Genomic DNA, 25,324 nt, shown 5'->3' on the forward strand with positions numbered 1-25,324 from the left:
AATTATAAGTTTACTTGAGACTGAATATCGCCCCCTGTAGTCTTAGTAGTTAAACTGAAAATGCTACACTATCAAACATGTTTTATCAATGAACAGCTGAAGTGGCTGCAAAGTTGAAGCATACATAAAGGTAACGATACCCGCTGACTAATGCTGTGGTCACTAGGCATGGTTAAACAAATTCTTTCCTCCAATAGGGATAAGAAAATCTTTGCTTACGTTACAGTGATTTTCACATCAATACGAAAACCTGCTAAAAAGATTTCCGCTTCCCCAAAACCTGAGCTTGTGGTTTACAGTCATCAGAAACTGACTTAATGATAACAGGCTGCAGTAATGCTCTATTTAAAATGTCTAATGCTTGAGTTATGAATGTTTTCATCTCAGACTTTGTGAGTTTGTCTGCAATATTTAAAAACCCAGGGAATCACTTAGCCTTCCAGTAAAGCAGTTTTAAAGCAGATGATTGTCCAAACTGTTTTTCATGCCTTTTGTGCCGACTTTCATACCTTGCATGCTCATTCAGTCTAGAGTTTTGCCTAGACTGGGTTTAATGGAGCGCCAAAATATGAGTGTGTAATCAAGACCACATGATCATGTACCTGTTTGCTGCATTGCATGTGGATTTTTAACCAGATACCACAGATAACTTTCAGGTTGACAGGAGATCTATTTTAGACTAACTAACAAGCTAAATATAAATATAAATATACATATATACATACTGTCACGAGTACGAACCCCGTGAGTCCCTCCAGAGGCCAGCAGAGGGCACCATCGCCCGAATACTGACACCTACAGGCATCCAAACACTCACTTACACTGATACGCACTACATTACCCAACAGCCCCGTACCTTGGACTGATCACCGGCCAGGTGTTCCATATCAGAGACTGCCATATAAGCCAGACCTTGGCGTCACCTCATTGCGAAGTCTTGTTTCTGCCACGGCTAACATTTCTGAGCGTTATACCCTGTCTTGCTATCCCAGTTGCCAACCCTTGATGATTATCGATCCTAGAACCTTTGCTGCCTACCTTTGAACCCAGATTGTAATACGGACTGTGATACTTGCTGGTTACCCCGACCCACTGCTTGGTATTGACTACGATTCTGATATCTCTACTATACTGTGTTTGCTGATCCTGACCCTTCGCCTGTACGACTACGAGTGTTCTAATAAAAGCTTGCAAATGGATCCCATGTCGAGTCTGTCATCATTACAGAAGACTTCGCCAGGACAAGATCCAGCAGCCCATGAACATCTCTGCACCAACCTGGCAGCTCAGGCAAGTCAGATCGCTGCTAATCAGCAACAGTTAAATCATCTTACCGCCGTCACGGAGGAATTGGTGAAGGCTATTCAGAATCTCCATAGTCCTGTTGTCACGACACCCGCGCCACAAGCGGCCGCCATTGCACATGCGGTTCCCACGCCCTCTCAGATTAACCCACGACTGGCTTTTCCTGAGAGATTCGACGGTGACCCTAACAAATGTAAAGGCTTCTTACTACAATGTTCGCTGTTTGTGGAACAACAACCCATGCTCTATTCCACTAACAACAGTAAGGTTGCCTTTGTTTGCTCGTTGTTAACCGGAAGGGCTCTTGACTGGATTACCGCTGTATGGCGCACGGATGGATCATCCTTCTCCTCCTTCAATGATTTCCTCACACGCTTCCGTGAGGTTTTCGATCATCCCAAGGAGGGAAAGAGTGCTGGCGAACGCTTGCTAGAGCTCTCTCAGGGGAGATCTTCAGCTGCTGAGTATGCTATGAACTTCCGCACATTGGCAGCACAAACGACCTGGGTGAGTGACACCTTAAAAGTTCTGTTTCGAAAGGGTTTAAGTCATGAGTTACAAACTGAACTAGCATGTCGAGATGAGGGGAGAAGTTTGAACGATTTCATCGAGTTGACGATAGCAATTGACAATCTGCAGCGTTCACGTAAACCTCGCTCTCATGTCAGTACTGTCATTAAAGCAGCTCAGTCTGTCGAGGACTCTGAACCCATGCAAGTTAATACCTATCATCTCTCATCTGAGGAGAAGAATCGCCGCTTGGCAAATCGTCTATGTCTGTATTGCGGATCCCCTGGTCATCAACGAGTCAACTGTCCTTCACGTCCTTCATCTGTCTCATCCAAATTGGTGAGTGAATCCTTACACTCTCTCCATCCAGTAAACAGTGTGTTTGTACCCCTGAAGCTGACCATTAACAACGTTCAAGTGACCACATTCGCTTTACTGGACTCTGGAGCGGCTGGGAATTTCATGTCAGCTGAGTTTGCAAGAACAAACAACGTATCATTAATACCCTGTGCTAACTCTCTGTCTGTAGCTACCATAGATGGTCGTCCACTGGGAACTGGTATCATCACTCACCTTACACAAAGTCTATCCGTCACAGCCGGTTTACTGCACCAGGAGGTCATTCAGTTCTACGTTCTGCCCACGTCTAATACACCCATAATTCTGGGACTACCATGGCTGAGACTGCACGATCCGCTAGTATCATGGAGGGAAGGTCAGATAATAAAGTGGAGTACTAAATGTCAAACAAAATGCCTGTCTACCGTTTCTCCTCTTCCAGTGCGCTCGTTGGCGATTAACAAGGAGTCATTCGAGGTTCCCAACCTACCAGCGGAATATCACGACCTCAAGGCAGCTTTCAGCAAAACCCAAGCAAACACCTTACCACCTCATCGACCCCATGACTGTGCTGTTGATCTTCTACCAGGTCACAATCCACCCAAGGGTCGTGTGTTCCCACTGTCACTCCCAGAAACCGAAGCCATGACTAAATACATCAAGGAGGAGTTGGAGAAAGGCTTCATACGTCCTTCCACTTCCCCTGCATCCGCTGGTTTCTTCTTCGTCAAAAAGAAGGACGGCAGTTTAAGACCCTGCATTGATTACCGTGGTCTCAACGAGATCACGGTGAAGTACCGTTATCCCCTTCCTCTGGTTCCAGCTGCATTAGAACAACTTCGCACAGCTCAATACTACACCAAGCTTGACTTACGCTGTGCCTACAACCTGATTCGCATCAGAGAGGGTGACGAGTGGAAGACGGCCTTTTCTACAACCAACGGTCACTATGAATACCGGGTTATGCCGTTTGGACTGGTCAATAGTCCGTCCATCTTCCAGGCGTTCATTAATGATGTCTTCAGGGACATGCTGAACAAGTTTGTTGTGGTCTACATTGACGATATTCTCATCTACTCCAACACCCTACAGGATCATATTCAACACGTCAGAACTGTGCTACAGCGCCTCATCGAACATCAACTGTACGCCAAAGCCGAGAAATGTGAGTTTCACACCACATCCACTACCTTCCTGGGTTATGTCATCAGTCCGGGGGGAGTTGCTATGGACGACAGTAAGGTCTCTGCTGTACTCAGGTGGCCAGAGCCTCAGACTCTCAAGGAGCTACAACGGTTCCTGGGATTCGCCAACTTCTACAGACGCTTTATCAGAAATTTCAGTACAGTCGTCAGTCCTCTCACTTCCATGATCAAAAGAGGTATCCATCGTCTCACCTGGGCCGAAGCCTCCCGTCAAGCCTTTAAGGAATTAAAGGAACGCTTTGTCACCGCTCCTATCCTGCATCACCCTGACCCCTCTCTTCCCTTCTTAGTCGAAGTTGACGCTTCCAATACTGGCATTGGGGCCGTTCTCTCACAACGACCAGGCCCTCAGGAGAGACTTCATCCCTGTGCTTTCTACTCACGCAAGCTCAACCCAGCGGAGAGGAATTATGATGTGGGTGATAGAGAACTGTTAGCCATGAAGGCAGCGTTTGAAGAGTGGAGACATTGGCTCGAAGGGGCTATTCATCCTTTCACCGTCTTTACTGATCATAAAAATCTGGAATACCTACGCTCCGCCAAGAGACTCAACCCACGCCAAGCCAGATGGTCCTTGTTCTTCTCCCGGTTCCAGTTCAATGTCACTTATCGCCCAGGTTCCAAGAATACTAAAGCCGATGCTTTGTCACGTATCCATGATGACGACCCTTCCATCTCAGTCCCCGAACGCATATTGCCCTTCCATGTGGTGGTTGCTCCCATCCAGTGGGATATCATGACTCTTATTGAACAACACAATTCACAAGAAGCACCACCAGCCGCCTGTCCACCGGATAAAACCTACGTACCTGCCCCTCACCGTGATCAGGTCCTGAGTCATATTCACTGTCTTCCTGCCTCCGGTCACCCCGGCATCACAGCCACACTCCATCTCCTCAAGAACCGCTTCTGGTGGGAGACCATTAACCCCGACACCATTAAATTCATTCAGAACTGTCAGACGTGTAACATGCACAAAACCCCTCGTCAACTGCCAGCTGGACTCCTTCAACCTCTTCCTATCCCTCAACGACCCTGGTCACACCTTGCCATAGACTTCATCACAGACTTACCCCTATCCCAGGGTAACACGGTCATACTCACGATCATCGATCGATTCTCCAAGGCTTGTCGCCTCATACCTCTACCCAAACTCCCTACTGCTCTTCAGACCGCCGAACTCCTGTGTAATTGGGTGTTCAGGTTTTACGGCATACCTGACGACATCGTTTCGGATAGAGGTCCTCAGTTCACCTCTCGTTTATGGAAGGATTTCTTTCAAGCCCTAGGGGTCAACGTAAGTCTCACGTCTGGCTATCACCCCGAAGCCAATGGTCAAGTGGAACGCCTCAACCAGGAGCTCACCCGGTTCCTTCGCTCCTACTGCAGCTCCCATCAAGAGGACTGGTCTCGTTTTCTCCTATGGGCCGAATATGCTCAGAATTCCCTGATCAAGCCTTCCACTGGAATCACCCCCTTCAAATGCGTTCTAGGGTACCAACCACCCATGTTCCCCTGGTCAGGTGAACCCACCAATGTTCCCGCTGTTACTGATTGGCTTCAACGAAGCGAGGACACATGGAATCAGGCCCATGTACATCTTCAACAAGCTGTACGGCGCCTGAAGGAACAGGCCGACCGTCGTCGACGCCCTGGACACACCTACCAACCGGGTCAATGGGTCTGGCTGTCCACCAGAGACCTTCGGATGAGATTGCCATGCCGAAAGCTAAGTCCTAGGTACGTGGGTCCATTCAAAATCACACAACAAATCACTCCTGTGTCATTCCGCCTTGCTTTGCCTGACACATATCGTATTTCTCCCACTTTCCACATGTCACTGCTCAAGCCCGCTGCTGCCCCTGAGGAGGAGGGTGAGGGGAGGTCCCGTGAGCAGAGTCCCCAACCGGTTCAGGTGGAGAGCGAGGAGACCTATCAGGTGCGAGAGCTGCTTGATTCAAGACGTCGGGGACGAGTTCTCCAATACTTGGTTGACTGGGAGGGGTACGGTCCAGAGGAACATTCCTGGGTCAATGCCGAGGACATTCTTGACCCCAACTTAACCACGGATTTCCATAGAGAACATCCAGAGAAACCGGCCCCTCGACCTCGAGGAAGACCCCGACGTCGCCCTCCACCTCACGCCAGGAGGCGTTCGCAGGGAGGGGGCTCTGTCACGAGTACGAACCCCGTGAGTCCCTCCAGAGGCCAGCAGAGGGCACCATCGCCCGAATACTGACACCTACAGGCATCCAAACACTCACTTACACTGATACGCACTACATTACCCAACAGCCCCGTACCTTGGACTGATCACCGGCCAGGTGTTCCATATCAGAGACTGCCATATAAGCCAGACCTTGGCGTCACCTCATTGCGAAGTCTTGTTTCTGCCACGGCTAACATTTCTGAGCGTTATACCCTGTCTTGCTATCCCAGTTGCCAACCCTTGATGATTATCGATCCTAGAACCTTTGCTGCCTACCTTTGAACCCAGATTGTAATACGGACTGTGATACTTGCTGGTTACCCCGACCCACTGCTTGGTATTGACTACGATTCTGATATCTCTACTATACTGTGTTTGCTGATCCTGACCCTTCGCCTGTACGACTACGAGTGTTCTAATAAAAGCTTGCAAATGGATCCCATGTCGAGTCTGTCATCATTACACATACAGTATATCACATTATTGTCTGCGATTAATCATTAATCACAGTTAAAGGTACAATTTGTAATATATTTGCAGTAAAATATCCAAAAAAACACTAGGCTAGTGTTATATATTTTGTCCAGCTGATTACTAAAAATATCTCTAATGTTTTCAACCACTTGTAAATCATGAAAAAATTCCCATTCTAAACAGGGACACGGGGCAGTACAGTCGCCTTTCAATGACGTTAGTTACCCTTTGTGACCACCTTTACTGACGTAGAAACCACATGACAACAGTGTCGTGGGCAAATGCGGAAGTAGTTTCTAGCATCCAGCAAACCACTAGCTTGCTTCAAGCAGTTCCTTATTTACTTCTTCTTGCACATTTTATGGTGGATTGTGTTACTTATTTATGGAACATAATTACTGTTTACTGTCTGCCGCTGGTTCTGTCAACAAGGAAAGCTCCTGTAAATGTAAGCGTACGATGCATAGTCTGATCACGTTTGCATTCACTTTGTATGTAATCTTCTTGCGCAAATCGTTGAACTCGCATTTGCTATGTTTGGCCAATTATTGTGTTTGAATGTAAACAAGTGTATATATATTTGCTGAACAAGTGGTAATCGTTTTCATATAATCTGATTGATGGCCGTGAGCGGTTGGGTAGAAGACAACAAATCCCATCCTTCCACACTCCTTCTTAGCGTCATCAAACCACGCGATTGTTATTGTTTTGGTAATGTGCCCTCTAGAGGCAGTTCCTACAACCTGTACCTTTAATCGCATTGTTATGTACAAAACTAATAATGCGTTCAAAATAATTTTATTGTGCATTTAAAAGTAAGTCTACTGCTATATGGACAAAAGTGTAATAACATTTGGTTTGCAAACAAATAAGGTGTTTTTTACAGCAGTGTTCCTTTTACATAGTAGCAGTTAAATTTTTTATTGTAGGCTAAATCTCAACTTATAACATTAATGCAATCCAATTCAATTTAAAACAAGCCATTTGTCACTGCTAGGACATTAAAGTTTTTATAGAAAATATTTTATAGTTTGTTATAAGAAAACAAGTCATGCTCAGAGTCCAGAGCCTTGATCATAACATAATAGCAGCCAGGCATCTTCCTATTAGAGACCTACACCACAGCAGAGTGCTGTGCGGGACAACACTTGATGGGCCGGTAGAGACTCGTGTGTGCGGGATGCAGGAGAATAATTAGGATGTGCTCACACTAGGCAATCTTAACCGTGTCAGAACCCGATTGACTAGTGTGATCTTTCGTTTAGCAGTCCCTGGCTTGGTTGGAAGAGGTGGGCAGGAGCGCAGTTTAGTTATATTTAAACATGGCGCAGATCTGATACATGCTGTATGTGTCTGTGTTTGTGTTTCTAAAGGAGAGAGTTGGAGAATCATGTTTTCCGTGCGTAAGAAAATTAAATTTTGTCATAAAAACATTGAAATAATCTGTAATTTTTATCCTTTTGTTTACTTTATTTATTTGCTTGGTCAGTACCGTTGTGGATTTTGGTTATTTTGCTGTTTTAGGCTGTACAGATTTTAATATATATAAATGAAATAATTTCATTCATTTATGTTTATTTTTGTATCGAAAGAAAAACAGTTTAAAGTAATTTTTTTTTTTAGATCAAAGTCTTTGATGAAGCAAAGTTTTGTGACTGATCTTAGTAGATGGCTTGTGTGTCATTGAAATAAACGAGGGTCAGATTGTCGTTCTCCCACTTCTATTTTATTCATGTATTATGTTCAGCCAACTGGCGAGGAAACTCATTGTAATCACTCACTACAAAGTCTCCTTACTTACTGTACCCCAAAGCTTGTTTTTACTAGCATCTAATACTTGGCGAGTGTTAATTTTGGACGCTGGACTGTTGTTTTGTAACTGTAATTGGATTTAATGGGTCTAACACCTTTGTAGAAAGCAGATGCTGTCTGGTTTGATTATTTCACTGGAATGTTCCACTTATGTTTATACTGTATCAGGAAAATCTTACAGTCTTACACTCAACTTGTTCCAGAGTGGTATAGAGACAACAATCACTTGCAACCATCAGAAACAACACGGTGGCCTTGCTGATTTTCAGATAACATAAATACATCATTATGGGGCTTATTATGACTTTAAAAACATGTAAGAAATATCAGGTTTACGCAGTGTGTTATCAATTTGTGCGCAGTTACATTTCCTGTGCTATTCGTGATTAATGACTTTAACCTCAAACTTGTCTTAATCAGTAACTACTTCATGACTTTTTAACCTGGATCCCAAGCTGCTTTTGTCATGTAGCATTTGACGGAGCGTGAGTCTGAACATCCTCTCACTGTTCACTAGTATAATCACTCGTTCTAATGGGAGAGCCACCCAACGAGCGTCTGGGACCCTGTCGAGTCCGGCCCCTCTCATAAACACCAACACTTCCAGCGTCAACAAACAGATGGAAATGTTTCACTGCCAGGCGGTTGGGGGTGGAGGGACAGAGTTGTTTATCTGGAGGTCAAGCGAGTTAACACTCCATCACGCAAGGGCCAAACTCCTAATAGCCGCACTTACACGGGCAAACGCCGACCCGCACGCATTACATTTACATGCTAATGGTGGGTTTCCATGTGTTTCTTTTGGTGCATTGCCGCTTAAATTGTTGATTTAATCTTTGCACAAAAGCAATGTTAAATGGGTCATGTTTGGAGGAAGTGAAATCCGTGTTTGTTTTGCTGTGGTTGGACAATAAATGCGCGCAGATGCTGCAGATTCATAAAAAAATCTCAAGTTTTTGAACATTTAAAGCTAAAATGTGCTAACAAACGGTTATTATGAAAAAAAAATATCATATGTGTATTATTAAAATCATTTGAGCGAAAAATGTTATTCAGTTCAAAATACCCGATGGCCAGGTTTCATCTGCTCTTCTTTGGCTGGTTAATAAAGCTGAAACAATACAAAACAGTCACCATAAAGCCACAGAAATAGGAGGAAACTCAATGAAGCTGTGCAGTGCATATCATATTTAAACCTGAAATACAGTCAGGTGTTTTTGCAGTTAATTCAGTACAGCACAACACTGTTCATAAGAAGAGATCATAAAGATTTACACATGTTCTCTGAAACAATGATGCAAAAATTGCTTATTGCTTTTGTTTAGTGCATGAAAAGCATGACTAAAAAGCAAGCATGTTCAAACTATGAAGGTCTGGTCATTGTCATTATTGGTTTATATATTACAAGGATACTGGCAAATATCTCTTCGATGTATGTTGGTTGCTGTTTTATGCTTTGTCTGTGGAAGAACATATGGTAATACGGAAGATATAGTCTTGATTTTCAATATATTTTTGGTATTTAGAATCATCATTTTTTCAACATAAATGGAAATTCACTACCTGGATGAATCAGACAAAACATGACATAGTTATTATGTTAATTTTATGTTGTATTTATTATAAATAGATTTTTTTTTTAACAAAATGTCATCATGGGTGTTACAATGTAAAGACAATACAATTTCCATACATTCTCTGGAGTATAACTATTACACTTATCCTCAATGGTGTGTTATATATGCATTTTTGTATAAAAGTCCTCTCCTCTCCTCTCCTCTCCTCTCCTCTCCTCTCCTCTCCTCTCCTCTCCTCTCCTCTCCTCTCCTCTCCTCTCCTCTCCTCTCCTCTCCTCTCCTCTCCTCTTCTGTTATTTAAGTGCTGTCAAACTATTCATCACGATTTATCACATCCAAAATAAAAGTTTTTGTTTACATAATATAGGAGTGTGTACTGTGTGTTACATAAATACACACACATGCATGCATATATTTAAGAAAATGTTACGTTTATATATTAAGTGTGTTTCTATATGATATAATTTTTATAAATATAAATACATACTGTACATGTAAATATTTTAAAAATATATGCTGTATATGTGTTTCTTTATATATACATAATAAATGCACAGTACAATCACGATTAATCTTATATATATATATATATATGTATATTTATATATACATAACATACTATAATTGTAAATATTAATTGTTTTTACTTGAATTTTAGTTCAAGTTTTAGTGATTTTGTTGTGAGACTTTGTCTTTTTTGTCTTTTTTATATTATTTAAAAAAAACTATTTAATATGCAGTTTTAAACTTTTTATGGAAACACGTACAATAAGGTTCTATTTGTGAATGGTCGTAATAAACTTCATTACTCAACAAACTAAGAATGAAAGCACTGTACTGTTAAAGCATACTTATCTTTCAGCATTTACTAGTACATTATAAAAAACAAAATCTTTATCTGGTAATACTATTTAACAGATCTGAGCTAACATGAACAAATAATGAACATATGTATTTTATTAACTACTGTTAACAATATTAATGAATACTGTAACAAATGTTTTGCTTACATTTTTGGGGTGCCTGACACACCTGCACTTTTCTTAGTTTTTCAGAACTATTCTAGCAGTCAGCATCAATTGCCATATATAGTTTTAAACAGGAGAACTTAGTTTAAGTTTAATTAATTTAAAGTCTCAATTTTACTTTTGTTTTCTCTAAGAATGAATGAAATTACATAATTTTAAGGAAAATGCAAGCAACAGTTGGGTGTTTTTTACTGTGTACTCAAACAGAAAATCCTAAAGTTTGGATATTTTTCTTTACAAAGTTGTGCCTGGGTGTTTTATACTTGCAAATAAAATTTTGTTTACATATACCATTCCCCAAGCAAGTTATAGCCATTTATTACAATATTATTATTGACGCTTTTAAGTGAAAAACAGGGCTATTTCATTAACTAACATTAGAGATGTTACCATTTTAATGAGTAGAGGAAATGGAAAGAGTGTTATATGATAACAAAACCATCAGAATCGTTAAAATTGTAACAAAAAGTATCGGTATCGTACCGTATGGAAAAAATGTGGTATGGCCCATCCCTATCGCCTAGCGACCCAAGACATAAATCCCAGTGCTTTATCAGATATGTACCACTGTTTCATCCCTGTTTTTTATTTGTTTTATGTCAAAGTACTCTGTTGTGTGTTTTTTTTGTGCTTTTTCAGAGAGTTTTCTCATGCAAATGTGTTATTTTGTGTTTGTATTCATGCACTCATGACAGACTTTACTTTCACTTTGTTTTCGTTCATATTTCCAAAGAAATATGTTAAGTAGTAGTTCAAAAGACTATTTATTGGTTTAGTATGGGACAGTTTGAACCAATCTGAATCAATTTTGTCAAAATGTGATGACGTAATCATGTACACTACGTCTCCTGTGAATATCCAAATGAGAGAACGTGGAGAATCTCTGCTTTACATCACTTTTTAAAGCATTCAGATTGGATTATCTGTTCAAAAGTTATTAAACATTAAAGATGAACAGTTATTTTTAGCCGCAGTCGGCTGTTTCGGTCTTTGAGGGTTAATGCATAACTAATAGGGCCTTAATATACAGTGTTAGCATTTTTATTTGTTAGTTTTTGTTCTTTTAATTCAAATAAATGAAAATAAGGAGATAGCTAAAAGTTTACTTTTTTATATATATATTTTTTTTTCAGTTAACATTTATTTTTAACATTAATAAATTATTTTTGGTTAGGTTAACTTTAATAAGTCTAGTTATTAATCAACTACCCATTTAAAGTTAGTGGTTTCTACCATTTCGTGGGTATGTAAGAGGAACTGGTTCAAGTTCAATGTATTATTTTATTGAGTTAACAGTGTTAAATAATTGAATAATGGGATAATGTTTGAACTTCCTGTTAGACAGATAACGTAAAAATTTCCTAAAGCGTTGTCACAGTGTAAAGCCAACACATGCCACACACACTCATTCTGCTATTAATTTCATTTCCTTTCCATTTTTAGACATTAATTTTGTCAACAAGGGATATTGGAGACAAACACACAGTTGTGGTTTAGAAATTGAGAGGATTGAATTCTGTGATTTCACAGTTGACGCTTATTGCGAACAGTTGTTGCGCCCAACACAAAGCCGGAGGAAAACAATGACGTTATTATTAGTTTAAGACAAAATGTCACAGTAGCTAAATCAATCCTATGCGTGACTATAAGAACCAGACTTTCTCAATCGGATAAGGATCGGAATTTGAGCGGTTAGATCGTCAAAGCTGAAAATAATGATCCGATTTCTTAATGTTAATGTAACGGGACAGCTATAGGGGAGAACACAGGAGATATTTAAAATGCCAGAGACCTCGATTGCATCCAGATTCAAGTTTTTAATCTCGCAGTTGTTACTTTTACGATAATTGTCCATGAGACAGTTCATCAAATGCTGACAGATAAAAAGCACGAGAGGCCCCTTTCGTCGGCGTCTTCAGCATAGAGCCTTCATCCTCAGTTCCTCATAGTGTTTATGAGCTCTGCTGGTGAAGAACATAGTTAGACTTGTATTTATAGCCGTTGTGGTTTGGTCTTTTGTAACGTGATAGTGTGTAGTGCAGTAAGCAAGAGAGCTCAAAGATGAAGCCACGGCTCACTATTTTCACTATGTTGACAATGATTTGTGTTATCATGCACAAACTCTGGGACGTCATTGCAATAGGGGAAGTTGAGCTGAAAGCCGTATATGATATAGAACAGACCACTTTAGAGAAAGAGAGAGCAATAGAAAGAGAATGTTAGAAGATAAAGATTGAAAGTGCATCTTAAAGGACAGACAGGTTTGTAGAATTAAAAAAAAAATTATATACAGGTTTTATAAAAGTTTGAGTTCAGTTTCTAATTTAAGCATCAATAAGGTCCTGGTGTTTGCATTGGATAATTACTTCAACAAGTTCATCAGTTCATAAAAACAAAATTAAATTGTGTACACTTACGTATTTACAACTGAAGTCAACAGTGCACTTTGTCCTGGAGAGATTTCCAAGCAGTAATGTGAAGCTCATTTTCGTTAAAACCATTAGGTGAAGTTTGTCATTTCAGCGGCAGTAAATGGAATTGTATGACTTCTTGAATCAAACAGGTTTTGTTGCCATGTTGGTTAACAATATTAGTTATTTCAATATGCAATATTGTTCAAAAGTTTGAGGTTGATAATAATTTTGTAACATTTTGGAAAAAATCTGACTGTATTTGTGTTTTGACACACTCTGATTTAAAATTCACTATGGATAGAAAAATTGCAGGAAACACCTGGTTAGTACACAGTTTGCTGAATTGATTTTAATTGCATTAGGAGTATAAACCTAATTTTAGCTTGTTTTTACAAACTGACCGAAATGTAGAATGTATTTTCTGTGTTAATCAACTATATGTCAAAGATAGAGTTTAAAGGAATAGTTCACCCAAAAGTTACAGTTTGCTGAAAATGTACACACCTTCAGGTCATTCAAGGTGTGGGTGAGTTTGTTTCTTCATCAGAACAGATCTGAAGAAATGTAGTATTACAGTACAGCACTTGCTCACCAGTGGATCCTCTGCAGTGAATGGGTGCCGTCAGAGTGAGAGTCCAAACAGCTGATTAAAACATCACAGTAATCCACACAACTCCAGTCCATCATGTAACATATTGTGAAGTGAAAAGTCACATGTTTGGCATACACTGGAGAAAGCTAATTTATGGAAAGAGGACTTGAATTTAAACTGGAAGCAATGGTTTTAAGTTACATATGTCTTAATAATTGAATGTTTTGTAACAAACTCACAGCTTTTCACTCCACAAGAGTTGATTGATGGACTGGAGTTGTGGGTATTACTTGTGCATTGTGATGCTTTTATTAGCTGTTTCTCATTCTGACAGCATCCATTCATTGCAAAGGATTCATAATGTAAAATTTTTCCAAATCTGTTCAAAACAATTTTTAGACCTACTGTTCCTTTAAGTTGAATTGTACCTTGAACATTCCAATAACGATGCCGGATGCTCTAGATTTAGTAATGCGAACCGCACCGGGGAAGTGAAACCCTGAGACCCTTTCTTGACAATCTTTCTAATAGGGGTTTAACCTGCAGGGGTTGATTTACGTAGAACAATAATAATGCCAACAAGAAAAGTGTGTCTGCGACCTGAGCTTGTTAGCATCCCCTTCTCCTGCCTCGCTCAGGTATGGTTTCTATTTCACAGTACCTTAAGAAGAGAGGAGGGAAAGAGGTTGATGGAAATGATTTAGTGCCCAGGGGACAGAGAGAAGGTGGGGTTAATCGGTTAACCAGAGGAACAAAGAGGAGGGGGGCCTGGCTACCGTCTGGGAGGAATCCCCTTCGTCGCTTTGTTCTGACTTTCATATACACGAACAGGAAGTAATGCAAGGTGCACAGATATGCACACTTCATCTGCATTTGTCTGTGAACAATGGATTTTCACCTAATCCAGACTGTTTCCATCATTTCATCTGAAATTTTCCTGGTTTCTGCATCACACATTGCAGTGCTGTTTTTGCACCTTTCTACTGCCTTGGTCAAGTTACTGCGTAAATTTGGATCATATGGGACTTCTGTTAGTGTGAATCTCATAAAAACTGTTACAGCATAAAGAAAATAGTTATATTTTTAGAAAATAACTGTATTATTTATTTTTTAAAGGGGTCATGAACGGCCTCTGTTTTTATTTTGTACTGTTCTCTGAGGTTCACTTATAATGTTATCAAGATTTTTGCATCAAAAAACATAAAAGTAATAAGCTATTTACTGTCCTGTTTTGACCCCTCTCATCAGGCATGGCAGATTGTTCACCCAGAAGTAAACGCCCACTGAAACGACTGGCTACGAGTTGTGTGTGTTAGAGCTTACATTCAAACACAGTGTACACTGCTGTGATATAGGTCAAAAATGCATAAATAACTCGATACATATCATACAATCTATAAGAAGAGACGAAGAAATAGTGACTATGAAAACAGTTACTCGCACTTGTGTTGTGACATTTGGATCCAATATAGTGAGCAGAGCGTAGTCTTTTAGTTTCAATCTTCTTGAAAAATACTGCGTTGAATTGTGCATTGTTTGTAACCACGTTAAACTACGTCTAGCGTTAGGATTAGAAAAAGGCAAAGTAAATGCTTCTCAGTTCATGACCACTTTAATGAAAATTAAGCAAATTTAAACTCCCTTCTTCTATTGTCAGTACGTTGTTTGCAGACAACAATCTCATTCCCATTACTGTAAACCAAAAAAATATATATTATTTAAACTGTGGAGTACAATTCTACTTCATAGCATTTGTTGTACTCAATTTAATTAATGCAGTTTTTATCATTTATATAAAAAATATTTTTGTCTCGGTAAGATGATTTTCATTACTATGTTACATTTAATGAGAATCAGGCTTTTTTTAACATTACAGCAGGAGACTTTAACAGGGGGTCTACCAATTGTCATTGATCTGGAAATAATAAAATAGACATAAAAACCAAAATACAAGATCATTTTAACCAAAACTAAATTTCGCTATTGCTGCATTATTCTAATGAGATTTTTTTATTGTTTTGAAAATAGTATCAAATTAAAATCTACTAAAATGTACAATAAATGTTTTGATTTGATTGTGCTGTCTAATGTAACCCAGACATTTCTTTGTGGAACTGACGTACATTTGAAAGTTCATAACAACTTCAGCTCTGCATTCACTCAGGATTCTAGGGAAAATCATTTTAGTGAATCCGTATGTTCAGAAATCTCATTAATGACTCATAAATGGAAGTCAAATGCAAAAACTGTTTTATGTAAAATATTTATGAAGTCTTTTCACTTCTTTTTTGACTTCAGGTCCTCCTGGGAAACGTGGACGGATGGGCAGAAGAGGCGACCCTGGTGAGTGTGATCTCTCAATTAATGTTCCTCATGCTTGATGGCTAGCACTTTTCTATAAACATTGTTACTAGAGTCCCTAATTCATAATCATTAGATGTGACTGAGAGGAAGTCCTCAATGGCTGTGGTTTTGAGTCACCTAGACCCTCAGATGATTCAGAGGTATTAAACTCGAGACTGATACAAATAAATCTGCTGATGTATTTCTAAGTGAGCTGTGTTGTAGACACACATGTGGCTCTCAAGGGCACAGACTGAGAGAGGTTTTAATGAATAGAATGATTCAGTATCGCATCACTTGCAGAGGAAGCCATCAGTAAAGCTTGGGAATCTTAAGTAGGTGTCCAGATGATGTCTCAACATTACGCCATAGGATTATCTTTGGATAATGTTTACAGTTTGTAAAGCAGATCCTATATTCACCTTCTGACCATATCCGTTTAAATCTGGGTTTGCGGCGTTCCCACACAATGGCAATTCTTTACATCTGTTTTTCAAACTTGTTCCAGCCCCGCTGCCCTGGGAGAGGAACTTCAAACGTTGGCAGAGCACTTTATTTACAGAGAGATAGTGGGTCGTTTTGTCACTAAGTCTGCTAGATGTGGTTCTGTTTAGCTGCGTCTGCTTGTTGTCGTTTGGGCCGTAAAGCGACGGGACGAGTCGAGTGTGGAGGTGGATGGAGGAAGAGGTTCTTAGTTGCACAACAGTCTGTTTGTTTCTCTAGGATGAAGGAGAAAATATGGTTGGAAAGCTGGAAGATATTTAGCAGTCTAATTAGCGCAAACATTAGGCTGGTCTTATACATCCATGATAGTTCAATCATTAAAAGCGCTCGTTTCATTAGAACCCTCGTCAATTAAAAGATTAGTCTTTTTGCTAAACAATACTGATGTGCTCAATTAAAACCGTGAAACACACTCTCGTTATTTTTCTCTTTCAACATCCTACTCCTAAATGCTTTCCAAATGGTGAAGCCGTGTCGTTCACAATGCTCAGAGCTTGACTGTGCTTGAGTGAATGTTATCTTTTAAACTCTTAAAGAGTCTGCCAGCGTCTAGACGTGTGTAAATACACCAATACGCCAACAACTTTCTGCCTCATAAAACCTCAACACATCTTTAAAACTCCTTTGTCTCCTCTGAGGGTCATAACAACTACCTGATGAACATTTCAGAAAACCGAAGAACATTAAAAAAAAAAAGGTTTAGAGGTTAACTTTTTGTCAAAAGAGTGGAAGTGTGATTTTGTGTCATCAACTGAAACTTAAAAGACATTTGAATTGTTTTAAAGGTCTGTTTTTTGTTGTTCTTTTATTTTTCAGGACCCCCAGTAAGTACCCTGTCCTCACACTTCAAAATAATGACATTAGGCAGATATGGGCTCTGTATTGTGGTAAGGCTGACAAAACGTTTGAAGGGTGAGTCATAAAACCTGAGAAATGGCCTTCAAGTTCTGGAATCTTTCATGCATTCTGAATATTTGCTCCAAGTTTGTCTGACTTATTCTTACATTTCTAGAACCTTCAAATCAAAAATTTGCTTTCTAGAATTAGCATTCTTTTGAGATTCCAGAATAAAGCTTAAAGAATAAAGTTCTGGGATATTTGCTTCAGAGCAGCTGGATGCTTTAGAAGATCTGGTGCTTCTGATGTTAAAGTTCTAGAATATTCAAAACCAGCATTAAAGTTCTGGTATCCAACAAAAGTGTAACACAGTGTAAGAACAGGTTGCAGACTGTCTGTCACCTGCTTTAGATTTAGGTTACAACCATGCCGTCAACACCTTGTTGCAAACAGATATGTGGCTTCTAATCCATAGATTTCATTGATCTGTTTAATGCTTGCAGATGTCATATTATGTGACAGCTTTCAACATTTTAACAGTTCACGTTTAGTTTCTAGTCTTCTGTAGAGCAGAGGTCCACCAGTTTATTTACTTTGAGGGACTATTGCAATGTAAAGAAACCCTAAAACACTTGAAGATTACCTTGAGATTTATCTTTTTGAATCTACTGTAGGTCTATATTTATTTATTATATCTAATTTTTCTTTGCACAGGGCAAACCTGGGCGAGACGGTTACCCGGTAAATGTCCTTTAAATTATCTAGTTTCTTTCTTGGTTTTAATCTCCATCTTTTTCTAATTGCTTCTATCACTTCCTTTTGATTTATTGTTGATCTCAGTGTTTTCTTTCCTGTCTTACTAAATACCTGTGCGGCTCCCCAGTAACAGATTCATTAATTAATACAATATACATTATACAAAATCATTCATGGAAAATTTGTGAAGTTTTCTGAAACAATTTAGTTGGACGTTCTTCTGGTTTTAAACAATTAAAATAGCTTTTAATAAAAGTTAAATGTTTTAGATGGTTTGCATAACATTCAAAAGTATAGTTTAAGATAGTTTAAGATAGTTTCATATAATGTTTGCAAAATGATGAAATTGAATGTTCCCTCAAAAAGTGTTTTCTAACATTCACATAACAATTAAAAATGCTTTGGACGTTCAGCGAACATTCCAAAATAACAATTTCGAAACTTAACGGAAACAATAGCACACCATTTTGTTAGCTGGGTCATACAATATATCTTTTTTTTAAAGGAAAATGAATTACACAGCTTATGCAGTGAAAGGTCTGTTAGGAATAGTGTCTAAAGCCTGGAATAAAACGCTTCAAACTGTTCTCCTGCTCTCTTCATCATCGACACCTTCATCTCTGATGAAGAATGAACCCTTTCGCTGGTATTTCTGCAACATGGCCGATAATGATGCTGAGTTTCCTGGAAAGAGTGAAAGCGCTCCTGGGCTCAATTACACTGGTAATGGTGTTTCTCTGTTGAAAACGCTGTAGATTCATCCCTTTGGCTAAACGTGGGTGCGGGACAGCAGGCCAGAGACACTTAGGACTCTTAGTTTATAATTTCCTGGTTTCTTGAACCTTGAAATGGAAAGTACTGGGAAGGCAGTCAGGCGTTTAGAAATGAATCGAGCTTAGAAACAACATTTGAACTGTGACATACGGGCAGAGCTACTCTGATCTGTTCAAGTACAGCACATCTGATGATTGTTTTCTGAAAACTGGGCTTTGACTAGAGTATTTTGTTTGTGTTCAAATAAAAAGATATTTTGCTTGGTAAACTGTAAGTCATAATTGAATCACTTATGAAACAACCCCAAGTCAAACAATCAATAGTCAGTTTATATATTTTTAAGTATCTCTGTTTATGTAGATACAAACATGAGATCAATTCTTGGGGTCCAGATTTCCATCTGAATTGGATCATTGTTTTGATTGTGTGATCTAGTGGAGAAGTGGTCTGGGGGCCTCTAGTGGCTCTCAGTGGAACAGCAGAATGATAAGCAGCAGGCTGATCTGGAACATGTCAAGGTGAACCTGGGGTCAGATTGTGGTTAGTCGCAAATCGAATGAGACATTGTACCTTGTTTTGTCTAGATCTTAATTGTGGACCCTTGGTTTGGCACCAAATATCAAGAGATGTTTAGTTAACAGGCCTTACTCACCTCGCGGCGTGAACTGTGAGTTCATTAAGTGTATATTTGTCTAGGAGCTCTGAGTAAGCCTTACTGTGCTCTTTAGCCAATTATACTGCAGCTTTATTTATTACATTACCACTTCCTGTCTCTGTACCCATTATCTCTGGTATCGTTGCAGTAAATCAGAGTGATGTTTGTGCTGATATGCTGTGGCGTATCTGCTGTGAGATCAGCCTCTAGATAACGGTCTGTGCCAGGCTGGGTCAGTCATGCCCAGCAAATTAGTATCAGAGGTACACTCATGGTTTTCCCAGATTTGTGTGTTTGCCGGGAAAAGTCTGTGGCTAATTATAGACAGGTGTGTGTGTGTGTGTGTGTACATGCTACACACACTGTCACACACTGAAACAAAGAAAGGTCTGGGTCATATTTCACCCTAAAGATTTTGTTTGGTTTATTATATGTGTATATGTATACATGCAAAACTAAATTATACAGGGAAAAATCAAATTCTAATTACTGTGATAAAGTAATAAAAATATATCTCAGACACAATTAAATCAGTTAATAAATTGACTTTTTTTATTTTTATTTTTATTGAAATGCAATATCTGCATAAATGAAATATATTCACTCCTAGTAAAATAGTATAATAAAGTAATGAAAATCATGTTGTAAAAATACATATTTACATTATATTTTATTTATATATTTATGGGAATAATAAGATAAATAGATGAAGATATAGATATATTTAAATATATATACTGTGTGTATATATATATATATATATATATATATATATATATATATATATATATATATATATATATATATATATATATATATATATATTTATATATATATATATATATATATATATATATGTATGTGTGTGTGTGTGTGTGTGTGTGTGTGTGTGTGTGTGTGTGTGTGTGTTATATGTGTGTAATGTAAGCTGAGAATTTCTTTACCAAAGGTTATAATTATTATTATTATCATCATTATTTATTACAATAATAGGAATGCAACATTCACAAACAAATTAAATGTAACATTACATTTAACTTAGAGTAAAGGATTTAGACATTAAAAAATGAAAAACCTTGGGGTGTGCTGGCATTTGTTTGGAATACAGCTGAAGCTCATTGAGCTCAATAGTAGAATAGCTCACTATATGTGAGTGGATCGGATTTCCTAAACTGGAGCATGTCCATTAGCATCTGCCAAGCCTCTGTAGCATCTGGTACAGAGCGACAGGTGCGTGTGTGAACTCGCCCCAAATCCACATCCTTTTACGGTTTACAACGCAATCTCAAAATGCTTTCGGGCCAGCAACTGTGAAACATACGCTAGTGATTTCTCTCCATTCACCAGCAATAGCCATCTTTTAAACAACCCCCTTTACTCCCTCACAACGTGATTGTTCTTATCCTGTAAACTGGTTTGACAGACAGTTTGTGTTAACTTACGTCATATAGTGGGGGATTATTAATGACTAAAAGCAGATGATTTCAAGTAAATATCATTTACACTGTTACACAAGCCCAGAGGAGTTTAGCTGATGAGCAACAGGAGCTAAACAGGAAGTGTACGCATATACATTTGATGGAATCCAGGTAGATCCAGGTTAAATCTGTTCTGTAAGTGCGCTGGGTTAATGTTACTCACATATGTGGACACAACGTGTGTGTAGAAGCTTCGACATTGTTCTTATAAGCTCAGGTGGTGCCCACATGTTGCCGGTGCTCATTTGAGGCTGTGATTTGATTAGCAGTATCGTAAAACAGACTGTATTACATGCAGACGCTGCTGAGAACGGCTCTCACGAGACTGTCGTTCAGGTTCTTTTATAAATGATCCCTTTGGATTTGTGCATATGATGGATGGGTGACTCTTTTTTCCGAACGTGTCGTGGCCAGGATTACTAAACTGCACAAAATGTCCTGGTTTAGGCTTTGTTTTTCCTGTTGTTTTCATACTTGCTGAAGGTAGTGATTGAAAAGTAGTCTGACCAATATATATAATCGACCGGTCGTGAAAGCAATCAAATACATATAAAGTATTGAGGACTGTAAAAAGCACATCAATAACATAACAAAGCCAAAACGTTGACATTTTAGGCAATTTACAGAACAACAATGTACTACAAATGTTTTTGAAAAGGTCAACAACTAAAAAAGGTGTGTTATGTCATCCCACTGATAAAGACGACAGTTGTATGTGTGCACACAGAACTTTTATTTTCTTCAGAAAATGTACAAATCTATTTTATCTAAAAATGTCTAGTATACCAATTCTTGTTACCGAACATTGGGGCCAAAATATGTCATGAATATTGGCATGGTAGTGTTTCTTTTTTGAAATCCAGGAACATCTTTCTTGGCGGTCCGGCGGGAGAGAAATGAATGTCACATATCTCAAAGTATTTCCATGTACTTGAAGTATAAAGAGTCGAATAAATGATATTCCCTTCAGAGAAGAAAGTAGAACAGAGAGACGTGGAGACTTCATAGACATTGGATCCAGATGAGGGCTCGTCTCTCCTTGCAGAGCCACACGGGGATGAGATTGTGCTTCTTGGGTTTCTTTCATGCAGAAAAATGAAACCTGAACAACAACACTGTATGCATCTCTATTTCGCTGTCCACTTCATTTCCCCAAATGATTGACCTAATCACGTTTTTCTCAGTCAAAAAATAGATGAATTCATAATCCATTTAATATCTAATTTTATGCGATTTGTGTAATCCTTGAATATATCAGGATTCATTTAAAATGATAAAATGTATAAAAATATATATAAAAATGAAACATGCACATAGATAAATCATTCACGATAAGATCAGTTACATGCGCTTACAAAATAGACAAGGGTGAATTGTGATTTCATGCTGTCTTCAGTATTTTTGTCTTGTTTATTTAAAATTTAGGTTTCTGAGGTTTATGCTTCATTTTATTGCTGCAATTTGCAAGTGGGACACGAAAAATCTTAAATTAAAATTTAATTTGATATATGTTCTCTAAAAAACAATTCTTAGTGTCTTGTGCAATATTCTTCAAGTAAATCATGTTTAGATATTTTTACTGGAAAAGTTGCAGTGCATTTAAAGGCTTAAAACGAGAGGTTGGCAACAATAGATGGGTCATTTCTACACCGTCCAACCCAAACACAATCTCTTAATTAGGTGAAGGCAGTCAAAACCTGTGAAAGATTCTTTTAATTAAAACATTTAAGTCTTAATTTGACTCCAAGGGCCTATTGATACAATCCCTCCAGATTTCCCGCGAAGCACCATTGAGCCCACCACGAAGTCCAATTTTTGCAGGAATGCTTTTGTAGGCCTGAACTCAAAGCGTTTCGATTACCCTGTGATGAATTTATGATTTATGGCAAAGTTGAAAAACTTTAATGCTGGCAAAGGGCAACAGACTAAAAAGTCATTATTTTCATTTTCTTGAGGCTTTACTGGTAATTCGAATCCTCTTTCTCACTCCTTTGCACTTTGTGGTTAAATATATGTGGTAAATCTGCTACTTTGGAATGCTTTCCTGCTGTTCCTCCTCGGAATTCAGCAGTGCACACAACAAAATAAGATAGCCAGGATTCATCTTCATTTAATTGTTTTATTATAGTTTTTTTCTTTGGAGGTTTTGTACTTTGGCCAATCAGTATGTTGCAGGAGAGGAATGAAAAGCCAGTTTGGGAATAACGAATGGATTTGATTTTTTCACGGTCACTACCTTCACTCTTCAGGGGGTTATAAAATTGAGTTGTCTTAGTTCATGTGTGGCATCCATATGGACCTTCAGGTTCAAGACAAATAACTAAATTTGAAGGATACATTCTTGGATCATAATGTGAGTGATGCTTGTCCGTGAAAAAAGTAAACAGTGGCTTGTTTTTTGGTCACGTTTCTGGGATTTTTGAGGATGAAAACCTTTAATCCCAATAATTGGATGGATAAACTCAATTACAAATGCAAGTTTCGGCCCTGAGGGTCAACAGATTGAGACCCAGCAACAGTGACCAGTGAGAAGACCGACCTCCTCCTCACAATGATGAACTTAAAGGGTCTCAGACCCTGAGTACTATGCTCATAAATCAGAGTTAAATGTTTTCGCTGATTCATTCATTTCTCTTGCAGGAAGTCCGCTGGCATGACCTGTGCACATGGTGTCTGCTCAGCATGAGGAGGCTCTGCAGAGGAGCAAGCCATGTAAACGCTCCCAGATGTATGATTAGAGCTTGTAGCACGTCCTCAAAACAAAACGTCCTGTCCTTAACATACCTCTGGGAACGCTTAAGAACAGGGATTGTTTATTGTCCACAATGGACTCGTACATCTTTTGTCTGTTTATTCAAAGGCAGAAGCTTTAGTGTTCGTTATTTTAGCCCAGGATGTTCCCTTACTTTTGGGTCCAGGTACTTCATTAAAGTTTGAAGGGCCTGTCACAATAGACCCTGTGTTCACTTCGTACGCACGCAAACACATGGGCACCAATTTTTCATTTGGTGAACTCTGACCTGCAAATTCATATTGTGTTCTCAAAGAATGACATAGAGGAAGTACAATACAGTTTCTGATCAAAGCAAGTTTAAAATACAAACTTTGACATTTTTTGTAGGCTTTACTTTAAAGGAATTTCACTCACAATTTTCATATTTACACAGAACATTTACACTTTTTATGAGGATTGTTTTTTTTTTTTTTTTTTTTATGCATTCATTTAGACAAGTCTGGGTGACCAACACACAGGTTGTAACGGATGCTTATGTACCTCTCTCTGTTTCCAAATTTTTTTTATTTTTTTATTGTTTTGGGATAACATGTTTCCTCTTTTCTACCTGAACACACACAAACAAATAGCTGGAAATAAACTGATGGTGCATTTTTGATGTGGTATTGTTACAAGGGTCCAACTAACTTTTGGGACAACCACAAAAAAGGGCCTGAAATTGTAGCGATATATGTTTTAAAGTTCAAAGGTCTCTGGCATTTTGATGACCTCCCACACTTCATTCAAAAGTATGTGATTTATCTGGCACTGCTACTTTTAGAACAAGTCTCGGTGCTTCATGACACTTTTAAATCAGGATTTTCACCTTTGACATCACGCGTTCTGAACAAAAATAAATCCTGTAAGGTCACCTTTTGCATGACTGCATAGATGAGTGTCCATACTGGATTGCTCCCGTTACAGTCCTACAGTCTCACAAAGTTTTCTATAAAATAAAAGTAATAAAAGCTATTTTATACTGCCAATGTGGCACATCTGCACAGCCTTTAATTACCTGGTCTGACTAAAACTGATTTTAAAACATGATCAATTTGTGTTGAATTATATTTGTTAAATATTGAAATGAGTTATCAATTAGGTTGTTTTATTTCTAGCCATATGTATAATGCAACAAAACACATGAAGAAGCCCAGGCTAGACATGCCCAACTATTTTCTAGACATTGACTATTCTTTTGAATCTTTTGAAAGGATTAAAGTCTGTTTTTATGAAAACTGTTGGTGCGTGAATCATACTTGATTAATATGACAATACTAATCTTGAATTTAGCATTTGTGCTCACTGGTGGTATTGGTTTCAATAACAAGATTTAGGTTATAAGTAAAATTAAACTGGACTATAGTACTATTCCTAAGAACAGAAGAAAGACAACATGGCCAAACATGATCATTTTCATTTCTTTCTGTTTTTCTCTTCTCTTCTGATCTTCATCTTTTGATTTACCCCTCACACGTCCTTTCAGAGTCTATCTGCACTTTCCCTGTTTCTGACTGGCTGTCTGGTGGACTCCTGGAGTTTAATCATCTGTTTTTTCTCTTTTCCACTGTTCAGGGTCCACTCGGTCTGGATGGCAAACCTGTGAGTATTCCTAAGCTTTAAAGATATGTGTGTGTGTGTGTGTGTGTGTGTGTGTGTGTGTGTGTGTGTGGAAAACAGGTTCTGGATTCTCACATTACTGGACATTTAATTACTTAATCTGGCTTTCCAAGATAGTATGT

The 25,324-nt window shown here is 38.6% G+C and overlaps 1 long non-coding RNA gene across 1 annotated transcript; it reads left to right on the forward strand.

Annotated features, from left to right (window-relative positions):
- The first annotated feature begins 15,757 nt into the window (after nucleotides 1-15,757).
- LOC113098239 (uncharacterized) lies at nucleotides 15,758-25,197 on the forward strand. The gene is made up of 4 exons (XR_003288970.1): nucleotides 15,758-15,808; nucleotides 17,129-17,136; nucleotides 17,864-17,890; nucleotides 25,158-25,197. It is a non-coding gene; the product is annotated as an uncharacterized LOC113098239 (long non-coding RNA).
- Nucleotides 25,198-25,324: the final 127 nt, after the last annotated feature.

The sequence above is a fragment of the Carassius auratus genome, unplaced genomic scaffold, assembly GCF_003368295.1.
Source record: "Carassius auratus strain Wakin unplaced genomic scaffold, ASM336829v1 scaf_tig00216446, whole genome shotgun sequence".
NCBI lineage: Eukaryota > Metazoa > Chordata > Actinopteri > Cypriniformes > Cyprinidae > Carassius > Carassius auratus.